Source organism: Polyodon spathula, chromosome 6 (genome assembly GCF_017654505.1).
Source record: "Polyodon spathula isolate WHYD16114869_AA chromosome 6, ASM1765450v1, whole genome shotgun sequence".
Classification (NCBI taxonomy): Eukaryota; Metazoa; Chordata; class Actinopteri; order Acipenseriformes; family Polyodontidae; genus Polyodon; species Polyodon spathula.
This window is the reverse complement of record NC_054539.1, coordinates 47,301,595-47,322,934: the sequence shown is the minus strand read 5'-3', so window position 1 is coordinate 47,322,934 and position 21,340 is coordinate 47,301,595. Positions and strand designations below refer to the sequence as shown.

Below are 21,340 nucleotides of genomic sequence, written 5' to 3'. Positions count from 1 at the left end.
TACTGTACTAGCAATGAGAGTATTATCCTTAGCTTTATCTGTTTTTAGCCTGCCCAGACTCAAATAATGTGAACTGCTGTACACCTAACATGTATATTGAACAATGGAAAAGTGACATTTGTACCTTGGAACACAGCAGGAAATCAAACGTTCTCTTTGTTTTACAGTCAAACAGTTAAAAGCAGCATTATATGATGAAGTTTACAGAGCTTTTCAACCTGATAAGGCTTAATCTAATCTGAAAATTTCAAATTGGCAAGATAACTGTCAAATTTTGTGCTAGCTTCAACCCATATCCAAAGGGTTCTGAATGAGCCATTAAAACTAAAAGCAAAAAATAACAAAAGGGAAACAAAAAACTTTTACTGGACTACACATCGCTTCAGTGTTTTTACGGCAATTAAACTGCTGAACTGATCACTGTCGGTTATCTGTTGAAACGCTTAAACAAAATAAATTTACTTTTGCATTTTGACTTTCTTCTACAAAAGGAATTTCCAGCTTAAATCAAGAGAGATAATGAGCCAAAGCCATGCACTGGACAGACCTGCTTGACAGCAAATAAACACCAATGCACTCATCACACAGAAGGGCAGTCCTGACTACCCTTTGATGGCTCTGCAATGCAAGCTCCCATGCACTGAAGTAACCTCCCTTCCTCTCTGTTGTGTGTGCAGGACAGTCCCACCCCACAGCCTCATGCTGGAGGAGGGTCCTCTCTAGCCCCTCCTACCCCTGCATACTGTGCACTCTGTTCAGGGCTCGCGTCCCCAGCAGGACTGCCTTTGAGGCTAATCCATCAGAAAGGAAACGAAAGGCTTTGGCCAGGAGCTGTTATTAATGCTTTCTCCCTGGTCACTCAACATAACAAAAAACAGCTCCTATTTTTCACTCAATTCATTTGTCCACCGAGTGTGTTATAGAAAAAATAACCTCCCCCTACAGTATTAAATTAATGCAACTTCCCTTACAAAAAACATTAAACTGTAACCAGTAATGGTAACATGGGAAGAAACAAGAAAACAAACAAACATACGTTTATCACTAAAACAATTTCATTGAGAAATTGGAGGCAGTATATTTATGCATAATGCAAATGTTAATTAATGCCATAAAAAAAAGTCAGAAGCCAAATAAAGTAATTTATCTTTAATTAAAAGCGTAAAACTTTTGTGTAAACCATTTAAAATTACAAAGAGGAGAATGGCAATGACAGATTTTCATCCCCCAACTTCCTTGGATCAGCTTTGTCTGAGCTGCCCACGGTGGGCCGACACCCTCTTGTGTTGTTATAGCACGTTACAAACTCATGCATCTCCTTCTCTGGTGCTGTGATTAAAAATGAATGGCCTGTTGTGGGAACAGAAAAAACGAGAAGCAGCTTTGCAGCAAACCTCACAACACAGACAGCATGGGATAAGGTAATGTGTTACTTGTAAATGCTCCAGAGTGCTCTGCAAACCTTTAAAAAGCAAACAAAACTATTTAAGATACACACCACAGCCACTTTGTTTAAAAAAAAAAACAAAACGAAAAAAACAAAAACGAGTGACTTACTTGAAAAGATAAAATTTCAATTTGGAGGTTTTCAAAACTAGAATTTGTTAAATGTTCCTACATGTTGCAGCTTAGTATTTTATCACAGAAGCGTAGCGTTTTGCATTCTGAGATAGACAGACATTACATTAAACATTAAAAAATGGAGGACTAGGTTGCCAAGTTATAGCAGCGCTACAACAGACAGGCCCTATAATAAGGGTGGAGTAGACTCTACTACACAACACTGAAATAATTAGGGGTAGGAGTCTTGCCAATTTCTAAAGAGCGTCCCCTTTCTTTTTCTTTGTTGCCTGAAAAAACAAGGCACTTTTTATTGAAGCGGGAATGTATTCACAAAAGTTGGAACCACACAAGGCTCTCTCTTTAATGGCTGTTATACGAGGAAGGACAGCTGTTCATAAATTGGATCCACAATAGATTAAATTCAGAGCCAGACAGCAAGTGATTTACCCAGGCAACGATAAAACCAACCTTTAACCCATTAGCGTCTGTCAAATTACAAAAATGTATTTTACACAAAAAAAATTCCCAAAAGTTAAATCAAGATTACTTTTTTTTTTTTTTTTTTTTGGCTGCACAAACAAGTGATGCCAACATAATACTAATCCTCTGCCAAAAATATTAATACCACATTGCAGATGTCCGAAACATCTCTGTTATAAATTTGTTAAATGTTATTTTCTTGCTAAATTCTAACTGTATATACCATACTTACTAAATCCCAGACTTAAGCCATCTGGTCCTGATCCGACCCATGTTTTGTACTTAACTGAAAAATATTGATAAAAATGGGAAATGAGAAAAAGTGTGGTCAAACACCACAGTGGAATCAGCTTTATTTAGTTTATATTAATATCAATGGACAATAAAGTAGAAACACTGTTAAACTGTAAACAGTGACAATGTGTTTTCTATATGTTTAAATTGTGGAGAGATACGTGACCATTCTTCAGTGATAACTGGTTTACTGTATACGTCTCATTCCTTTACTGAAGTTTGCACTTTTAAAATATTAGTCATTACAGACTTGGATACAGAAGCGCCTCTCAAACAAACACCATCTAGGCTGTAACGGAGACAGTTTTTATTAAAACAATACATATTTGGGATGTCATTTGAATAAGAAATGAAAAATCAGTCATTGGAGTGAGAGGAGGCTCATTTACATATGGATTGGATTTTTAGTTGTAATCCTTGGGCATCAATGGGTTAATGTTCTCTATGATGCTCAGTCACTACATGAGGAGGTGTGCTCCTCATGACGAAGTATTCTTTCTAATGGCTAGCAATTCTCTGCTGGAAATATATGAAACATGTTTACTGTTTCTGAAATCATTAATAATTTAGCTAAACAATTCCTTGCATAAATTGCCAGCATATTGTCCTGAGAGCTTTAGCTGATAACAGATTTTTTTTTGTTTTTGCTTTGTTGCCAATAACCAGCAATGTATTTTTTGGATGTTTCTTGTACTAAAGGGTATGTGTATTTGTGGCTGATTATTCAAGGCGCCTCCATCGTTCAATTTTGATTGGGTCGTTCACAAGCTGGCAAGAGCAGATGTTTAATTCAGGTGGATGCAAATGCAGCCGTTACTGTATATGGTTCCAACTGCATTCATAACATTACACAGGTCATTTATGAACAAACAGGGTAGTCAGAAGCCAAATAAAGTAATTTCCTCTAAGCTGAATATTTAGGGCAGGAGCAGAAAAGAACATGGAAAAATCAGGAGAAGGCAGCAAATAACCCTTTCGCTTTTGGAACCCTCAGTGCTAGAGGTTTTTCCTGAATTTGGGACTGAATCAAATTTCTCACACGTCTTTAAAAGAAATCATAGGATATCATATCTGGTCAACTGATTGAGATACCGCAGGTTAAAAATAAAATAAAATGAAAAATTACATGTAACTTTAAACCCCTGGAAAAGTTATTTATGTTATGCTGACTATATATAAAGATTTTTTTTTTCTAACAGCTGTTATGTTTCTGTCACGGCTCCTTAAACATTATTATTAAAAATAAACATTAAAAAAAATAGAACACCACTTCGTCAAATGATCTTTGCGTTTTTCATAGTGTGAACTTTGGTACACATAAAAACTATATATTTTCTAAAACTAAAATACAAAATTCAAACTAAGACATTATTTTGCTTGGAATAAAAGCATTTCTTTTTTTAATTGTTTTTTGTGAACTTTTTCACTTCCTTTTTAGCTTAATTATTGAGTTTATTGCTTAACTTAAATGTCTTATGTTAAGTTTTCAGGGCATTTTGCATTTTGTTAATGCATGTCCATTTTTGTTTTTCAGTTTTCTACATTTTTTGAATGCAACTGTTCATTTTAACCATTATTTATTTATTTTTAAACAACAGTACTCACACACGTTTGGTCACCATCATAACTGCTGCATGAAACCGCAGTGTAATAATCCAGCACCTCTGCACTTAAGCATTTGTATGTCAGCTGACAAGTATTCAGCTGATATCCCATCATGCCTTTCTTCTTAAAGGCGTACAGCCTCTATATATGAACCCCAATCTCTCTCAAGCACCTGGGTACATATTTTTTTTACGATATCACAACAAAAGGAATACGCTTTTTTTTCTGGTGCATATGTATAGCTGTAATGTACTATATCTCACCTTACTGTACAATAATATGACATAAAATGGACTGAATGATAATACCCGAAAATAATCTTAATATTTTTTTTAATAAAGTAGCCGGCACAAACATAGTTTTAGGTGGTGGATTTGTGCCGTTTGCCAGCTTATTATAACCCCCTGCATTCATTGTCACTATTTTTGCTTTGAAAACAATCGGTTATTTTTTTTAGCAGTCATTTTAATGGTTTTAGCCTCTCTGCGTGTTTAACACAGAAAACCTGCCCCTTCAACTATCCGATTGGTTAAATGCTGTGTTGTTTGAACAATTTTTTTTTTCCCCCCCAAAAACGTGCAAGTGATCTAATCTGCTAGAAGCACAATCAATCCTTATTGTTGAAAACACAGTAAGATGCAAGATGGGTGGATCAGGTTTCTTTTCAGCCGGGTGGCAACAGCTACTTTGCCAGGCAGCGCGCCCCGCTGAAAAGGCCCGTGGAGAACTCTGATAAGGCTTAATCTAATCTGAAAATTTCAAATTGGCAAGATAACTGTCAAATTTTGTGCTAGCTTCAAAAAGTGCTTTACAAAAACTAGAACATTTTATACCTGTTCAAGCTTTTCGTGTTCTAAAAGGGCCGAATATTGATGTTAACCATACAAATTGTGATATGCAAATATCACAATTTCATATTTACTCCCAATGTTGTGGCACAAAAGCTAGATATAGACCCTGCAAATGTAGATTTGAGGTTTTAAGGTTTGCAGGGATACCAAACATGTTCACTTTTGCATGAGGTTTCTGGCTGCAATAATCCTCAAAACAAGACACACCCTGGTAGACATTTTCCATGATAATTCTGCCGATATTGGCATGTGCCACCTCCCCACATTTAGTGTGGCAAAACTCCCTGTGGGCAGCAAGGTAAGCAGAAACAACCATATATTTTCTTAATCCCCACAAATTATAGAATTCAGGGATGGGTAACACAACCCCCACACCTAAAGTCTTGCCTGTCACACCCCACCCAAAACCCACTGACACCCCTGAAGGATATTTCCATGCAGTACCGGATGTTATTCAAGCTGCTTGCGGTATACATTATGGGGAGATTAACTGTGGGACAGGCCAGATAGAAATCCAGAAAGCGAGTCTGAGGAAGAGGGACTGCATCAGGTACTGCATGGAAATATCTTTCCAGGGCTGTCAATGGGTTTGATGTGTGTGTGTGTGTGTGCGACAGGCAAGAACCCAGTATACTAAATATACATGTTTGGTATCCCTCCAAACCTTAGAACCTGCACAACTGTGGAACTAAATATAAACTTGTGTCATTTTTACCACTTTAAGTAGTTTTGCCTTCCAATATTCAAGATTTGAATGACACAGTTCAAAGCACTCATCATGGCAAAGACCTGGGTGTGAGGGGCACTTCAGGCAACAGTAGCGGCTGTCTTTACAGACGCCTTTCTTTGTGCACACCCTGCCTCTTTTTGGGGCCTGTTCTTTTCTGGCTTTTTTGGTTCTGGGGCACTTGTTGCTTTCCATTTGTGGGCACGGGCATGTGGTCGCAGGCTGTCTTTGCTGCTGTAGGAACTGGGCAGCATACCTGTTGGTAATGATGACCATATGCTCCAACAAGTCATCTGTGAGGAAAAGCTGGAAATACTGCAGAGGGGTGAAGCTAGCAGTATCCACCTGTGGACCTGGAGTCCCAATACAGCCTGGTATGTCCGGCTGTACATTATTGGGAGGAGGGAGGGGGTTGGGTCCAATTGTACACTGGCACATACTCTCTTGCCCTCCTGGGCCATGCAGGCTGTTCCTCGGACTCACTTTCTGGAGTTCCAACAGGCTCTTCCGTGGCATCACTGGGGGTGTTACTGGGGTAAGTGTCACTGCCAGAGTCAGACAGAGTCGGACCAGGGTCTGACTCCGGAGTTACTGTCAGTTTCCATCCTCATCTTTCCATCTTCTCAGTGCACAACCATTTTGCGTGAAAGTTAATTTACAGTAGTTACTGCAATACACAGCAATCAATTAAATAAACTTCACACAATAGCAGAAAAAAAGAGTTGTACAAAATACGGAAATGTATTCAGATCTACTTATTGAATAATCAATTATTTTTAAGTAATTTGATTCCTTCAGTTTTATATCAATCTTGATCGCTCAACTCAAACCACGGCACAGTGATGAAAGATCAGTTAGTTTCCAGAAAGTAATTGAATTCCAGACAAAACAAAAAAGGATAAATCTTATAGGCCAGTCCTTACTGATGGAAAATTAGGTACACCATATACATTCTGCAAAGCCATAAATATTTGCAAAACTTTTATTGTGTGTTTTTCGTGTATGAAAAAATGTAATTTTCTTTTGCATGAATATCAAGTTCCACTAACATGCTTCATATATTGCCAACATTTCTGGACCAAAATAGATTTTATATATGGCTGTAATTTGCCAAATATGTATGTATTTACAGTACTTCAAAAGACACTAAACCCTCCCACACACATCCTTACATTTTCAAAGTGATTGATCATTCACAACCTGCAGGGCAATTACTAGCGATCAAATAGTTCTGAAAATAACGGCTGAAAATAACATTAAGCGAAAAATAGTTCTTTGTGTCTGCTAAATGTCACAGCCATCACTATTTGCTCAGATCAAAGCATGATCCTATAAATACAGACTTTGGTTGCTGACTTGACTTCCTGGATTCCAGACTGAATAACAAGGAGAAGTCCTATAGGTTAGCTTATGCATCAATCATGATGCATGTTTGATAGACTGGTCCACCATTCACAAAGTTTTACAGAAGAAACCCTAAAATTGTGGAAGTGATTGGTCACTCAGCCTGCAGGGCACTGTGCCACTGACATATACCCGATTGCATGCAATACAAAATAGGGCAGCCTGCAGCAATCAATAATGACTTGTTTAGTTCTGAAAATAATTGTTGAAAATATGATCTAGTTTGGGTAAATAGCTGATCAGATCCACAATATAATACAGACTTTAATTTGCTAACTTGACTTCCTGGATTCCAGACTAAATGACACGGATAACTCCTATAGGCTAATGTATATGTCAATCATCTACTATTTAAATGACATAACCGATCAACCATTCAATAGTTCTAGAGATTAAACCCTGCACAGACACTGGAATCTTTTAAACTATTGGTTATTCACAGCCTTTGGGACAGAGCGATATATGGGAAAACATACGGCATACGTCCCCTAGCACAGAAGGGGTTAATGAATGTTCTTAGAATCTAGTTTTGTATTTAATAATTTTTAAGACAGTAAATAAAGAATTGAAAGTCAATGACCTCTGCACTACAGTGGCCTTAAAAAAAAAAAAAAAAAAAAAGAAAAAAAAAAAGAGATGCAACTCCTAAAATTGAAGTCTGTACTAGATGGTACAGTGATGTGAATTGCATAGAAGATTCAAAACATATCAGAAAAACAGCAACAGATGATCTCTAGCATTCTTTCTTCCACAGCTTAGAGCAAAACCTGTATTAATGGTTACCTGAACTGCACTACGTGAAATCTTGTGTATGAAACCTCACAATTCAGCCCTAAATGGTCTTTATTTACCAAATGCACTTTAACCCTTCATTGCAAGCCTATGGTCACAGCACTTCCTACACCAGCTTTGAGTTCAAGTTTTAGATAGCCAGACCTATGCTTTGGTTAAATGCCAGAAAATAAAAGATACCCAGCAGAAAACTGGATAATTATAATGACTTGATATTATGCTAGCTTTTGATGTAGCTAGGGAAAATAGGATTTGTCCAGCTCGCATCCTGACAAAGTATGCAAACCTCATAATATACAGTACCTTAAAGTAAGTTTTTCCTGGTTTATTCAGGTATTTCTTTATAACAAAAATATTTAAGCACTTCTGATATCACAAGGTGCAGCAAATATTTCTGATCACCACTGTAACATGCAGTCAGACAAGTTTTACCCACCATTTTAACTCCAGCCTTCCCTAAAAAATCTCTGCCTTTTCCTATTCTGCAAGAGACAGGTGTAAATTGAAACTGGAGAGCTAACAGATTGTGAATATTATTTTGGTCCATCTTGTTTTTATTTATTTTTTGTTTCTTACCCTACCTGTTGTATGACATTTCTCAACACAGTGTATTCTAAGGGGTCGAGGACTGTGAAAAGGATCTCTGGGTTATAGTGGAGTCATCATTAAGTATTTCGCCAGCGTGTCGAGACAATTAGAGGCAAATAGAATATTTCGATTAAATTGCAAAAAGCGGTGAATACAAGCATAGAGAGGTTATGCTAAGATTATACGATGCCTTAGCTTGATCTCATCTAGAATACAGTGCAGATTGTCACCTCACTACAAAACTGACATCACTGCCCGAGAAGGTACAGAGAAGGGCAACAAGGCTGATCCCCGGTCTTCATGACATGAGCTATGAGGAAAGGTCAAAATAATTCAATCTTTTCAGCCTAGAAAAAAAAGGGAACGGTATAGATAAAGTTAACCCAAGAGGGCAGTACATGCAAGCTGAGAAAGTAAGTTTAGAACAGAAGGTAGGAAGCACTTTTTTTACACAGTTATAAATGCATTTAAAATATTTCTGTGACGTTGATCTTTTGATTGATTTATTCTACAAATCTTCTACTAAAAGTTGGTGCGTGGCTTAAAGAGGAGTGTGGAGAATATATATTGTCGATTAATGAATCCACAGTTTGTGCTAAAAATCCAAAGAAAACCCATGTTATTACACAACAATCATTTCAACAATTAGTTATAGTATTACACATTTCAAATGTAACACTTTTTGCAGGGTTTGCAATTTTAGTTTAGCATTTTATATTGTTTATAAAAGAAATAGAATTACACATTAACATAATAGGATTTTTTTTTTCATAATTACAAATTGTGACAAAGCTTCTTTCTTTACAGTATAACACTGTCTTCAGTGGAAAAAACACTCTCAACAACAAAGGACGGGTTTAAACAGGACAGTACCTGTTTGTTCATTTGTTCCGAAATTTCCATTTTCAACTGGGAACACGGCTTATTTTAAACAATATGAAACAAAAATATAAACTTAACAGGATCCCTAACTTTCAGTCAGACTGCTAATCAATCAGTCTCACTGACTTTAAACATTATTCCGAAATGTAAATGTACTTTAAAAAAAGGAGGTTCTCATGTGCCCAGAGCAAAAGCTTGCGGGCCACACAATGGAGACTGGGTGACATGAGACCGCCCTGGTGGTTGATGTAAACCGCCACTGTTATGTTGTCTATACTGTCAAGCACATGCGTCCTTCAAACTTTCTGCAACAAATTCTGCAAGGCTAGGTAAACTGCCTGCCGCTCTAAAACATTTATGTGGAGACCTTGCCAAAGAGGATTCCCATTTCACACTGCGTCCCAGCCCAAGATGGACGTGTCCCTAGTGACGACCTCCCTTCTGGCGACACTGCCCGCGCTACACTGAGGCATAGATGGGCAGGCCATTTCCAGAAAGAACGTGCCTTTAGACAGTGGCAAGACAATGTCAACAGGTGGTCACGGATCAATGCGGGCTGAAAAACCCTGCTGTTGAACCAGGCCTGCACAGGGCGCATTTGCAGGAGACCCAGAGGTAGGGTCTGAGAAACTGCTGCCACCAAGCCCAGAAGTTTCAGGAACTTTACTACCTCGAGTGCTCTGTTGAGCCAAAACAGCTAAAAAAAAAATCAGGCGACTTATCTGCACTCTGTCGTCCAACAGAGTGGACAGCATGGACCTGGAATCCAAGGACACTCCTAAATAGGATGTTGCCTGAGAAGGCATGAGCTGGCCCTACAAACGATTCACCGTAAGGCCCATCTGTTGAAGATGGCCGGTGACAAGTTCCGTATGGGCGTCTGCCTCTACTGGAGAGTGGGCACAAATGAACCACTGCAGGGTTCGACATTAACCATGGCCCAGTGACCCGGGGCCACTATAGTAGTTTAGCCGGTAGTTATGAAGCACCACAGGTCCGACTGGGCCGGTTACATTTAACTAGTATATATTTTATATTATATATATATATATATATATATATATATATATATATATATATAAAGTGCATTTGGCTTCCATTTCATGAATCCATGAAAATGGGCCAGTGTGTCAAAAAGCTGAAAATTAATTTACAAACCATTTTTTGAAAACATAACTACCAAGTAATCCTAACTTTCCCGCAGCGCATCATATTTGTTGTACAGTCAGAATCTGAGACTACGTATCGAAATGCTGTGTTGGTACATTATGACAGAAAAAAAGGAAAGTTTTGCCTTGTTTGGTGTCAGTTTCCCAGACTTCCCAGATACAACAGCAGCTTTATTTGTTGTGAATTCAACATTTTGTTTACATCATATCCAGTCTCACAGTAAGATGTCCCGATGGATACCCAGACACGCAGTCGAATTGTCTAACTTTCTGATTTGGGATCAGATGTGTTCAGGTCAAAAATGCCACTCACAATCTTTCCAGGGACTTGTTGGTAAGACTGGTGCTGACTTTGGAGAGGCTACACAAGCCACAACGCTCAAAGTAGGTTTGTTATTATTTTGTATTATGAATATGGTTTTAATAGTGTTTATTATTAAGATTATGGATGGGAATTTCGAATAGTTTCCTATTTGTATACATAAGGTGGAACATTTTTGTGTATTCGATTACCGGAACTCTGGTCCCTTACACTACCAAGAAGGCAAACGCGTGTGCACAAGTAGACACGCATAACAGTGTAAGCCGGTAAAGTTTTCACTGGGTTCACAAGGTATTCAATCAATGTCCAAGACTAGATTTCTTCACTCTTTATCATATTTCCTTAGGCACACACAAGTTATTTTTTTCCTTTGTTTACTGAATTAAAATACAGAACTCAATGAGCAGCAACGTCACAGCGTGTATCTCTTCCAATTAAAGCAACAGTAGCATAATATTGCGCAAACCACCAAATAATAATTTTTGCTGTAGTGTATTCAGAATAAAATAACACCCATCATATAGCAACCTAAATATTCTACATCTGTTTAATTCAAACAAATAATATTTATAAAATAATCTTAGTGTAAATATTGTAAGCTGGCCAAAATAGAAAATACATTCCTTCATTACAATAGTTTAACATTACTAATTACAACTAGCCATCAAGTACTGACATCAGAAGACTTGAAGTCAAGTTACTTTGTTTATTCAGTAACCTGCAAATAATTCAAAACAAGGATCCCTGGTTGTACTTTTAATGGTCAGTGCAAATGTTGCCGTTACTCCATCCATTCATAGAAAGTCAACAGTAGATGTTTTACATTGAACAGCAGTCCAGGGTTATATTCATAATAATAATAATAATAATTCATTTACAACTCCAAGTATATTGCTTTTTCTTATAGTTACTGCGTTGTTGTGCTTAACATTTAGTATGTCTTTACAAGTGTTAAATTACCTTTCTAATTTCAATGTTACCCAAGTTTGGATTACTGTACTTCTTTTAGCTCTTGCTATATACATGTTAAATGGATGAAGTAACATATATTGAAAGGTGTCATTTAGCCTCTTTCTTTTGAGAGGTGGGCTTTAGTTACCATACACAGCTAGAAACATACTGAAAATAAAAACCATCATGAAAAAATACATAAATATATTAGGCCAGATAAAATTGCATCCGGGCCAGTAAAAACACTAGCACAGCGGCCCGAGGGGCCAATAGTTAAAAATCTAAACGTAGAGCCCTGCAGTCATCCAAATAATTGAGTACTCTGATGACGAAGTCTCAATGGGGCAAGGACAGCTTTCATGCACTTCGAAAAGGAGTGGGGAGCTAGAGAGAGGCCAAATGACAAGACCCCCAAACTCATATGCTGCTCCCTGAAAGGTGAACTGCAGGTACTTCCTGTGTGCTGGTTTTATGGAGATATGGAAATAGGCGTCTTTGAGGTCCACCGTGGTGAACCAGTCACCTGGCCTGATTGACTGCAACAGTTGCTGCATCTTCAACATTTTGAACCTCTATCGGCTTAGATGCTGGTTGAGGTCGATGATCAGACTGAGGCCACCATCCCGCATGGGCACTAGGAAATACCTGCAGTAGAACGCTTCCTCCAACTGGAGGGGGTCTATCATGCTAATAGCCTGGTCTGCTACCTCCCGAGACACCACTGCAGCGTCCTGCGGGTCCGTGACTGATGTTACATTCACGCCTCGAAAGGGAGGGGGGCCGTGCTTGAACTGCAGCGAGTAGCCAGTCTGAACGGTAACAAGCACCCAGATAACACTTGAGACGGCTCCCAGAAAGGGTGTCCTGGGCCTATAGCAGCAAACCCCTAGCGGAACCTATTCAGCCTATGTATGTGCGATTGGGCAGACATAGGATTTGGATTAGCGAATCTTAAGTATTCAGTCGAATACGAACACTGCTCAAAAAGTAGGTATTTGGGCTGAATCCAAATCCTGGATTTGGTGCACCCCTACTTACAAAAGATACTTTTGTCTATGCAAGTGGGATTTCAAACTCAAAGGAAATCACTGCCGCAATGTGAGGGACAAATATTTTAACTGTTTGAGCCAAGCATAACAAAGGAGGAAAACCAAATCCAATTACCAAAATAACAATTAGCTGAATCCCATTATCGAACAAGTATCAAATTAGGAAGAAATGTTTAAGTGGCATAAACAACTCAAAGTGTTGAATCTGTAAGAAAACAATCAATTTTCTCGTGCCTAACAGCGATCAAAACAGTGAATTATTTTTACAGAGTCAACACTCTTATCATTGTTTATCCTGTACGGATACCAGGTGACGTAGTAGGATCTAAAATACTGGGGAAATTTAAAAACAGACTAAGAAGTGATGAGCCTTGATGGGCCAAATGGCATCTTCTCGTTCCCAATATTATGTTCTAAGGCAGTACGCTTACAGAAATACAGTATAGTATTTATCAAGGGACATTAAAAGTATATTTTACAAGTTAGAAATTAAACTATTGTAAAATGTCACTTTAAAAAAAAAGTATATATTTTTTATTTATGTATATATAAAAGGAAAGCCCTTTACAACTGGGGATTTTGCCTAGAAATCCATTGGCCTATAACCACACAAAAAAAGTAGTCTTTTATTGTTTGATGCTGTAAAAGGTTTTAGCTGGTAACAATCTATTCGAGTAGGTTTATAAATCTAGTACCTTCCAACTGTGATATCACGGTTGTGGTACCAAAATACACATTCACACCCCAGTGGATTAAGTATCGGGCCTCATTAAAAAGGTACAAGATTTAAAGCACTGACGGTCAAAGTCTTCTGTTTATCCACAGAACAAGATAAACAGAAATTACTAAGTGGGTCAAGCTGGCCCTGTGGGTGTAGAAGGAGTTGAGCATTCCAGTCACTCAATGCAAGATGCCCAGTGCCAAAATTTGATTACTGTAAGACAGTTTTTGTAATGTTGACTTCATCCGAAGACCTCCAAACACACTTCAATCAAACGGAATCATATTACTCACAAAAAAGGGTATAGGATTATTTTCAATATTGTCCATTTATAGTGCGTCTTGGCTGCAGAAATACTGGCACATGCTTTTATTTCATATCAAGCAGAAACACACATAATATACATATTTTAACATGTTTTTGATTTGACTGAGACGCTGGTATTTTTAACCAAAAGAGCCTCCAATGTGGCGGCTCACATCACGCCGTAGGCTACAGACAGGGCCCTCATTACCATTACCCCCCTTTCTCTTTTAAACATATGCAAGCAAGCTCGCATTGACTGATGCAGACTTCAATTGCTGGTCTGTGTAAATGTGGCTGCACCTCATTTTTTCTAACAAATGAAGTTCCAGATTGGCTTTAAGAAACATTGCAAACACATAGTTTTTTCACTTTGTGTGGTCCTCTCAAGCATGATTAGTTTAAATCAATGGTAAGTTTTCAACACCTGAACCAGGAATCAGCTTGTCTGCTGATGCAGCGATTGCCCCTAGTTGAATTGCTTCATTGTTCAGTCTTCTTGGAGAGGAGATTCAGTCTAGTCTCGCCCTGGCCTTAATGTAGAACAAAGGCAAATTGTTTAAATGTTCAAATAGCAGGTGAAAATAAAAATCGTCAACACCATACTAGTTTCACTAAACATAATTGTACAGAATTGCGCAGTTTAGAAGGTTCTTGCAAAAAGTATAAGCAATTAGTATACTGATGCACTGTAGCCACTGATTTTTTTGCATACTATATGCAAAAAAAAAAAAAAAAAAAAAACACAAAGTAAAAAATGTTTTAATATCAATTAAAGTCTGCTTTTTCAGTGATATATGAAAGTTTAAACGGTAAAAGATTATGTAAATGTTGACTCTATTAAACATAAATTTACAGCCTATGTAGAAGTACAAACAGCTGTCGTGTGAGGTAGACATTAAGTCTACATACTGGACCCTCCAAATGGATGTCCAATAACAGCTTTCAAATGGATGACAGTTTGACTTTTTTGAACTCACAGTTCACAAAAAAGGCAGACGTTTTGCCTGCAACCATTAATAACATGCTCAGAAGGATACTGTCCACTACCGTAAAAAAAGGTGATGGCATTTTTTCCCCCCTCTGCTGGGTGACGACCCACTGTGGCCATTAGCAAAGTAGAAATTGTTATAACAATAATATTTCAGACAGATGATTAAATTACAATGGCTATGGCTTATACTGAAATACAAAAAAAAAAAAAAAAAAAAAAAAAAAAAAAAGACTGCTGTAGCATTTCTGTAATCAGATTAAACCATAGGGTGTAATAAACTCAGGTTCTTCACGGGAGGTACCGGTTTTATAAAGTGTTTGATACATTAATTGTATCTAATTAAATTAAAGGTGGTTCAAATTTAGCTCACAAAAAACCTCTTCATTCATTAAGGTGATGTTTGGATAAGGGGGAAAAGTGACACAGTGAGCTCAGGTCACAAGCAAAAAGGGGATGGTGACCTGAATTCAGACCCCTCCCCCATTGACAGCATTTCATACCCAAAGCCAATGCACAAAAAGAAGTCAAAGATTGAATTTGCATGGAGACTGAACTCCCTCACCCACTCAGAGACAAATATCTTGAGAGTAGGCTTGAGGCATGCTCGCAGGACTGTGTAGAGAAGCTCACGTGGACACTGATAGGGATGTTCACTGTTCAGTAAGTATCGTCAGTCTCCACTTCTGCCAACACAGCATCCAGGCCCCCCCCCCCCAAAAAAACCCCCCCCCAAAAAAACAACACTAAAATCTGTTAGGGATGGAAATAAGCAGTTTGATACATTCATGGTTTTACTAGGACTTTAGACACACCTGAGGTTGTTACCTATACACTAAATCAAGCACATATACACACACACACACACACACATTTGTTGCCTTATAGTCTGGAATTAAAATGCATTAAAATTGTTTTTTTTTTCCATTTATCTACACATCCTACCCCACAACTTCCAAGTGAAAAAAATATTTAGAAATTTGCAGAAAACTAATTAAAAATAAAAACTGAAATAGCTTGGTTGGGTAAGTGTCCACCCTCCTTGGACACTTAGCTCAGGTGTAACCAATCACCTTCAAAATCACAGATCAGGTTAAGTGGCTTCCACCTGTGTTAAATTGTAGTGATTCACGTGATTTCAGGATAAATTCAGCAGTTCCTGTAGGTTCCCTCTGCTGGGTAGTGCATTTCAAAGCAAAGACTCAACCATGAGCACCAAGGAGCTTTCAGTTTTCAACGCCAGGACAAAGTTGTTGAAATGCACAGATCAGGAGATGGGTATAAAAAATATCAAAAGGCCTTGAATATCCCTTGGAGCACGGTCAAGATGATTATTAAGAAGCGGAAGGTGTATGGCACCACCAAGACCCTGCCTAGATCAGGCCGTCCCTCCAAACTGGATGATGGAGCAAGGAGACTGATCAGATAGGCTACCAAGAGGCCAATGGCAACTTTGCAAGAGCTACAGGCTTTTACGGCCAAGACTGGTCATAATGTGCATGTGACAACAATATCCCAAGCACTCCACAAATCTGGCCATTATGGTAGGGTGGCAAGTAGGAAGCCCACCTTGAATCCTGTTTGAAGTATGCAAAAAAAAAAAAAAAAAAAAAAACACTCAAGAGATTCTGTAGCCATGTGGCAAAAAGTTTTGTGGTCTCACGAAACAAAAATTGAATTTTTTGGCCTAAATGCAAAGAGTTATGTTTGGTACAAACCCAACACAGCTCATTACCCAAAGAACACCATCCCTACTATGAAGCATGGTGGGGGCAGCATCATGTTATGGGGATGTTTCTCATCGGCAAGGACTGGGCATTTGTCAGGACAGACGGGAAAATGAATGGTGCAAAGTACAGAGAAGTCCTTGAGGAAAACCTGCTGCCCTCTGCAAGCTGAAACTGGGATGGAAGTTCACCTTTCACCAAGACAACGACCCAAAGCACAAAGCCAAAGCTACACTGCAGTGGCTAAGGAACAAAAAGGTAAATGTCCTGGAGTGGCCCAGTCAGAGCCCCGACCGAAAATTCAATCGAAAATCCATGGCATGACTTGAAGATTGCTGTCCATTAATGCTACACAAGGAACTTGACAGAGTTTTGAACAGTTTTGTACAGAAGAATGGTCATATATTGCCAAATCTAGGTGTGCAAAGCTGGTAGAGACCTATCCTAACAGACTCACAGCTGTAATTTATATATATATATATATATATATATATATATATATATATATATATATATATATATATATATATATTGTTATATTTTGTAACATGGGCAGATCCAGACTTTATGAAGGGGGAATACCTGAAAGGAAACATTATGGACGTTAAAGTTGTACAGCATTTTCATTTGACGTTTTTACTGAAGGGTGTGGGGTCCGGACCCCAGGTCCCGGGGTCCCCCACCCATGGGTAATGTGTGTGTGTGTGACTCTGACTATATATATATATATATAATATATATACATACATACATACACACACATGCATGAGGGCTGTATTTGCATCCTGTGCCATTCGAAAAAAAAGGCATAATACCACAGTAGTGACGTCAACAAGTGGCAATTCCTCTGGAGGAAAATATACTTGAACTTTGACCCATTCGACTCTGAGACCATCTCTTTCAACTCAAACACAAAATGCCTTGTTTTCAATCATTTGACAACACCCACTTTTTTTTTTTTCAATAAAAACTTTTTCCTCTTAACAGTATGGAGTATGGTGTGTAGATAAGTGGAAAAAAATCCTCATTTAAATGCGTGAAACTCTGAGGCACTGACACAACAAAATGTGAAAAAAGTTCAAGGGGGTGTAGACTTTCTATAGGCACTGATATAGATTACATATATATATATATATATACAGTGCCGCTTAAGCTGCCACAAATATTCCCTCGGTGACCGGTTAATTTATACCCTGTCATGACATACTTCAGCATTTTTAATTGAAATGCCTTGATAATATTCCAGACCGCCAAGTGCTGTATTAAATTAAAACCATTTACACACCAAGTGATAACACTGAGTAATGGTGTTCATTATGTTTTGAATACATGGAGGTAGATACTGTTTGTGGGGGGTCTGTTTAAATAATGCTCATTCACATGGGCTATACTGCTATAAGGGATAGTGTCCGTTGATGAGGGCTCTACCGTGTGATAGCGTCTCCTTTTTTTGTTGAAATGTGCCGTGTATGTGCTCCAGTCGAACATTCTGATTGGCTGTCGGCATTTGCAGGTACAGGATTGGCTGCTTTTGTCTACGTAAAGTATTGATTGGCTGGTTTTTGGTGGAAAATAAAATTAAGTTTGACCACTTGTGTGCTTAGTATTTACTGTCCATGCTTTTACTAAACTACACTTAAATAAAGCAAGTCAAAAAGAAAAAAAAAACAGCACTTGCACAGACTGATTTTTAATTTGATTCACAGTTGGTGCTCAGACGTTCCAGCGGGCACCTACCGTCTATTAGAGCCCACTAGAGCTGGAAGCTGATTGGCTCATGGTACTGAATCGTTTTCTAATGTACATTAAACCATTACCGAAATAGTAGTACACATTACACCAAAGTTACATTCCCACACAGTTCAGACTAGATTGAGCAAGAACATGATTGCTGAAAATTCTGGACTTGGTCAATTCAATAATGAACCGAATCAAGGGTCGTTATGGAAGCAAGGTCTGGGTGCAGGACTAATGTGAGTTTCTAGCCCTGTAAATTACTACATCTGACATTATGATTTATTCATAATGGAATCCAAATCAGGAAGATCCAGGGAAAGCAAGTGGCAACATTAATTCAAGTAACAAAGCACACTTCTTTATAATAACTATGGTAACTACTGGACCATTTCATGGTACATACAATATGAGCACATAAACATTTCCTAGTTTTAATCATTGTTAAAAGATATACTGTACATATAAATAGAGACATGTATTAAGCAGCAGGGTAAACACAGTTTAAGGGGGTGATTCTAAAGGATATACTAGGAAAGGCCTAATACTGTTTCTAAAACCACTTATTGTATTGCATAACAATTACAACACTCAGTGTATATAATCCAGGGTCCTCTGCTGGCATTTGCTAAACACAAAGGAAGACCATGATGCTTCATTCAGACCTACAGTACACAGCCAACTGAGCAAAAGCAGTGGTTCTCGCATACTTTTCTATTTTTAACTGTCCTAGTTCTAATAATTTCTCTTGCAGCATTGCATAAAACACTTTCACTTCTCTTGCTAACATTTCTGTTCGTCTCTCTCGTCTTTGTATGTTCTTGAGTCAAACAAAGAGAATGTGCATCAGGAGTCCAGTGCTGTCACAGCATAGCTAGGGAGTGAGTCGTATGCGGTTTTTATCCACAGGCTGCAACATGATCTCCAGTGCAGATTCTAAGAATAGGAGTGTGTCATGGAAATGCAAAGATTATCTATTAATATAAAGAAAATGCGTTCCTGCTAAATTCTTTTGGGACAACTACCTATAAAACGGTTCACCGTGTAAATAAGGTGGTAATGTTGCACCAGTTTCTGTAGTTTTTTTAGGCTTCATTTTTTACTTTTGATATATATGATAATGCATTAATAATCATCCAATGACTTTCAAATATTTAAGGCTTGTTACTGTTTTATGCCAAAAATGGCATTTGCTGGTTTAGCGTTGAAGCATAATGGACTCTATATTTGGCTTTGCACCACTGTAAACTCTGCATTTCTTTCTTTACACCTACAACTACAAACAAGAACACACCATATTACATTGAGGGCACATGCCTCAATGTACATGGCATACATGCCTCTCAGCTGTTTCTTATTAATTGTGTAATATATTTGTATTCCACAGATGGTGCAAAGTTTAACAAAGCTTTTTGAAACCGGAAGAGCAATAAGCAAATGAAATCCTACACTACACCATTGAGGGTTGAAACTAATTCAGTTCTTTTGATATTTGATGGTTTGACTGCAAACCATCTGTACAGTTCTGGAAAATACCTAGATTTTTTTTCAGAAGAGCATTATCCACTAATCTGGATTAACAACAAAATTAGAATTGGTCAAATCCTCAGCCTCCAGAGTTTAACAATACCTAAATCAAACAGGTGTGTTGAAATGAATACTACAAAAAATATTAAACTCCAAATCTCTCGCTCTCTGACTTCTTTAAATAATCATATATATGTCAGACATAATAAATGGATAATAACATTTCTGTACACATTAATTTTATTTTGAATGTTGTCCATAGCCTCAAGGTATATGTTTACTTCAGTCTTTTGAAGACTCAGTTCTGTGAATGATTTAGGTGAGAAACTAGAAACTAACTGATCAGAGGCATATAGCCATTTAAATACTTTGTGTAACGTTGTGCAACTAGCTAAGAAAAAAGGAGAAATACTACTGTCCCTAGTATACTGATTAAACTGGAAAGAACTAATAACACGTCAAATCTATTTTTCAACAATACAGTAGGTCTAACCTGAACCTTGAAAACAGTGAAGAAAGACCAATAAGTTTCGATAAAATGTACCTAAACAGAAAACAAAATGTCACCTACTGTGCCTCGGTAAATATACATAATTTCATTTTATTTTGCCTCCCGTGTAGGAATTTCAAACATCAAATATCAAAAGAAAACATAAAATTACTCATGTTTTTAAAAAACAAAAAACAAACCAAAAAAACACCCAAATAAAAAGTCTTCCCTAATAAAACCCGGTTATAGAGCTTAAGCAACTCTTCACGAAAAAATAAAAAAAGCATGCTTAGTTAACTCTGAATTAAGACTCGTAAGTGCTCATGTGGTAGTTTAATATTTGAATGAATTCGAATTATTTAAATTACGAATAAAATGCACTGTTGAACTTTTTTTTGTACCATATCAAACGCAAACAACATAGTATCCCTTTAATCTTTGAGACACTTCAGGACAGACGGTTTAACTAGTATTTTTGACTGTGGATATGTGCATGATCTTAGGTGAGCCACGGTATAGGTGGTTAAACCAGTGAAATAAAACCACTATAGTAGTATTTTCAAACATTTTAAATAGTACGACTTACCCTTTCAAGTGAACTCCACTCCAGTCCAGTTCAGTCCAACACGGGATTATTAAAAAAGAAACATTAAAATTAAAAAAAAAAAAGAGACTAAAATAAATAAAACATCAATTGATATATCAATGTCGAATTTAAAACAAAACACATAAATAAAGGCTTGCTCTATCCCATAGCTTGTCGCTAATTGTAGTTAATCCCGAATCAGTGGAACCACTTGCTCATGTTTATAGACTAAGAAGTCCAGACAACAGCCATGTACAGGAGACACGGGAAACAGCAGCGCAGCCTGTAAGCACAAGACAATTAATTTGATTGATGGGTCGTGCAATGACTCGAGGGCTTAGTCACTGCAGCAGCTCTGCCTACTCACGAACAAATGGCCAATCGAACGCTCTGACTATCTTACAGACAATAAATAAATAAATAAATACAAAAACGAGTTCAAATCCTAGTTCAATCGGAGTCTGACTGTTTCACAAACCGATACACGAACAGTCGCTGCTCTTGGAGATTATGAGAGCCTGAACGTACGTGAGGTAGTTAGTTAAAAACCGATGTGTGGTTTATATCCAGCCAGAAACATGGCT

The 21,340-nt window shown here is 37.8% G+C and overlaps 1 protein-coding gene across 1 annotated transcript in view; it reads right to left on the bottom strand.

The window, feature by feature from the left end:
• LOC121317249 (SERTA domain-containing protein 2-like) overlaps window positions 1-21,008 on the bottom strand; it is a 39,119-nt gene extending 18,111 nt beyond the window's left edge. Inside the window, exon 1 of the mRNA XM_041252967.1 lies at window positions 20,757-21,008. The gene's annotated coding sequence lies outside the window, so the exon portion shown is untranslated. The remainder of the gene's footprint in view (window positions 1-20,756) is intronic.
• Window positions 21,009-21,340: the final 332 nt, after the last annotated feature.